This window comes from Heterocephalus glaber, unplaced genomic scaffold (assembly GCF_053883595.1).
Source record: "Heterocephalus glaber isolate CG9 unplaced genomic scaffold, H.glaber_assembly_v1.0 deba00001460, whole genome shotgun sequence".
Classification (NCBI taxonomy): Eukaryota; Metazoa; Chordata; class Mammalia; order Rodentia; family Bathyergidae; genus Heterocephalus; species Heterocephalus glaber.
Window position 1 is genome coordinate 6,821,112 of NW_028258307.1, and position 3,826 is coordinate 6,824,937.

Here is a 3,826-nt window from a genome sequence, read left to right on the forward strand (position 1 = left end):
CAATTTATTTTAAAGAACAGAAACTACACTGATAAAGTTTCATTTTTCCTAATTTACCAGTACATCCATGAATCGCACCAGAATTAGGACAATTTGATTATCTCAATGATTTTGTTGTGAACCCTGCACACTGTGTCCGAAGGTAAGACCAGCGGATGGACACTCTTACAAGTTCTGTGCACAAGGACTTTCCCCTTGGGAGCCAAGGTATCTGAAAAAGCAGTTCTCCCCCCAGATTGAGTCCTCAACCAACTCTCAGAAAGCAATTCTGAAAAACAGTCCTAGATAGAGAGTTTCTTTTACTCAGCTAAATCTGGGAGGTTTGAGTGATCCCGGGGTCCTCATCAGGTTGTGTCGTGGGTCATGAATCCTTTGGACGTGAGAATTCACTATTAGAGGGCTCTGTAGGGTCAATCAAATTTTCATAATCACTGTCATCTGATTCCTCACCACTGTCTCCAGCTGCTCTTTGGGAAGGAAGATCTGCCCCACTTCCAGGATACTTGAGTCCGGCACTGGTGGAAATGTAACTGGAGAGCCCACGGCTTGAGGTGAAGGCATAAAGACACTCCTTTCCATGTGAGAGTGGCTCTGAGTGCTTTCTTGATTGTTTGGGTGAAACTCAGAGTAAGGGGGAGGAGGATCAGAAGGTTCTGCATCTCCAAATGTACTTCTACCTTCAGCTGCAAACCCAGAATAAGGCATCCAAGAACTGAACATCGGTTCCAGACTTTCAGATGGTATCTGTCTGCTTAACATAGCCTGCTGCAATCTTCTTTCTTGTTCTTTTTCACTTTTCCTCTGAGTGATCTGTCTTCTTAACTTCTGCCTGACAAGATTCAACAACTCACTCACTCTTTACTACACCTGCACACACAGCCTGTACTTTCTCCTGCAGTGCATTATAAACCTGATAAATTGCCCTGGTGTCTTTCATTACTCCATCCTTGTAAAAGAAGTCAGTACCATGTTGAAGTATTTGGCACTGAAGACTCTTGCTGGCCAGTATTGCCTAGATTGGGAACATATTCTAAAGCACGAGTGGAATTGTTGGCAGTGGAGATGAAGCTGAAGAGAAGGAAGAAAAGGTTGGGCAGCCCAAGGATGCGGGTGAGCTGCTTATGGATAACCTGCTCTCTGTATGACATCTGTTGTATGTTTCACCGGAATCTGTACCATCCAATAGGTAGCAATTCCTAGAGTACTTACCCATAAACTCCCTGCATTCTAGTCTGCATCTCTGAGTTCTTCTGACATAACAATATCTTTTATATGATCTAAAAGGCCATACATTAACAGGCCTCTGCTGACCTCTACTCCTCACTTCCCCAAACTTCTATACTCCTGTCACTCTGGCCTTCTTTCAGCTCCTTCATGAGACATTGTTATTCTTGGCTCATAAGCCTTATGTGCCTTTGGTTCCACCTGGAACTGTTAATGCTGGCTCTTCTCCATTCCCCAATTCCTTCATTGCCATCTCTTTATCTCTTTGACTAATTCTTACTATACATTAGAATCTCAACTCAAGCTCACAGAAGTCCTCTCTGATCCTCAAGGTCAAGTAGTTCCACTTTGATCAGCTCTTACAGCCTGTTATACTTCTAACTCAAAGCATGTTGAAGGAACTGCAGTGAAATATTTTGAAGCTGTTTTTAAAGTATCTTCCTCCCTTGATAATAACATCAGACCTGATTTCTCTTTTTTGCTACCATGGCTCTCACACAGAGCTTTGTTCGTAGTAGACACATAGAAAGTATTACTATACCGTATTGAACATGTTCAATGATAATTCATATAGCTGGAGCTTCAGAGTCCAATCCCTTTATGGTAACAAGAAATAAAGGACAGTACAGTAGTCAAAAATATTACATTAATTTATCTTCATGGGAACAGTATGCTAGGGGCTTAACTCAACTCCTCATTTCCCTGATGAGATGAGGTCCCATCTCTATCGATCTTCCAATAATGAAGAATTTCAAAGGTTACACAAGAAACCTCAATCACTGTACAAACTTGCCAGTTCATGTCAGCAAAGAAATCCAGTAAGATAAACCTCTCTAGAAATGTTCAGAACAGAAAGAGGAGGAAGCAGGAGTCAGTATGTGTGAGGAAGGGGATTAACTAACCCAAACCAGAACAAAGACGCTGAACAGTGGGGAATACTCAGGGTTGAGGACAATGGTGGAGAAAATTAGAGATAGCTAGAAGTGTTTCGAGGTTATGTGGAAGAAGTCCACGATAGGCTCATTCACCTTGCTTAGGGTGTAGACACCAAACACAGGAATAAATTAGTTAACTATAGCGAGGCACCATGCACACTGCATTCTATGTGAACAGTGTCCCTGCAATTGTGCAATGAGGCAGCCTGAGCTTTAGAATGTCCTCAATTAATGCCAATGATAGTTATCATAATTCTATTGTTAGGATCTCAGAATGAGTCAGCAGATAGATGTGAGGTGGCAACTGTTTCATCACTTGCCCTGCAGTGAAGTTGCACAGAGAATGACCTTAAGAGGAGATGAAACCAGGATCCAACTTCGGACAGCACACCAAGGAGGAATTCTGGATCGCTCAAGAATAACTCTGGACAATATCTGTGATTGTGATGATGTATCAGTGATTGAGATGGAAAAAAATGTTATTGGCAAAATTTTGAATGTAATATGAAGTCAGTATCAAGGCACAGATGCAGAGAAATGTATGAAACCAACATCTCAGAGTCAAGGCTAGAAGCCAGGGATGGGCTTTGCATAATTGCAGAACAAACTTCAGAGTCAGAAGGAGCAGTTAAGAGTGAAGGAGGTGATTTTGTCAAAGCTGCATGCAGAGGCTGTGCATAGATGTGAAGGAGGGCTCAGAAAGGATGGTTTTGAAGTCTCACTGACGGGGTGCTCCTGGAACTGCCCTTCTAGAACTTGATAGGGCTGGGATTTTTCTATCCTATGAATAACGTGGGCACCTGATAAAAAGAATTATGTGTCTTGAGCATCAATTACACTCATTTATTGAATCAGACATCTTAGTTTGGTCACAACTAAATATCCCTGTCTTCTTTGAAAAGGAAGTCAAGAACAGAGATTTTATTTTTTTAACCCAAATGACCTGAATAGTGGCCTCAATTATTCTTTTGTGCCAAAGACGAATCAAATTCAAGCAAGGCATCTGCAACTAATCAAAGGAGCCTCACCACAACCTCACTCCCCCAGGCCCAAACACTTCACCAGAACTTTCCTTGGCTGTGATGGAGCTGAACCTCTTGCACAGCCTTTAAGAGCAGGAAATGACCCCTAGCCATTAGAAGGGAGCATAAGTATGATCACTAATTTTAGATTTCAATTTGACTGCATTAAAGGATGCCCCGAGAGCTGCTGAAGTATTGTTTCTGGCTATATCTGGCTGGCTGTTTCTCAAAGAAACTGGCATTTTGGTGAGTGGACCTCGTAAGAAAGATCCACCCTCACCCATTGTGGGAAGGCAGTGCCCAGGTAGCTGAGGGCTGGAGAGAGGAGCAAAAGAGCAAAGCAAATTCTCCCCCTCTCTTCAGAGGCCAGGACAACTACTGCAGCCCTTGGGGATCAGAACTGCAGGTCCTCCAGTGGTCCAACACTGAGGCCTATGCCAATGATCCCCTACGTTCTCAGGCCTTCAGCCTCAGACCCAGAGTTTCCCATCAGCTTCCCTGGTTCTGGGGCTCAGATATTTGGAGTAAGCCATGCTGCCAACTTCCCTGGCTGGACTGCATGGCGTATCTCAGACTTCACCATGACATAACCAACTCTCCTAACACATCCCTTCTCTCATAAATACACATACATAAGTAGCTATG

General features: G+C 43.1%; 1 pseudogene; it reads right to left on the reverse strand.

The window, feature by feature from the left end:
- Window positions 1-307: 307 nt before the first annotated feature.
- Window positions 308-3,465, reverse strand: LOC101702185 (BRISC complex subunit Abraxas 2 pseudogene; annotated as a pseudogene).
- Between the last annotated feature and the right edge of the window lie 361 nt (window positions 3,466-3,826).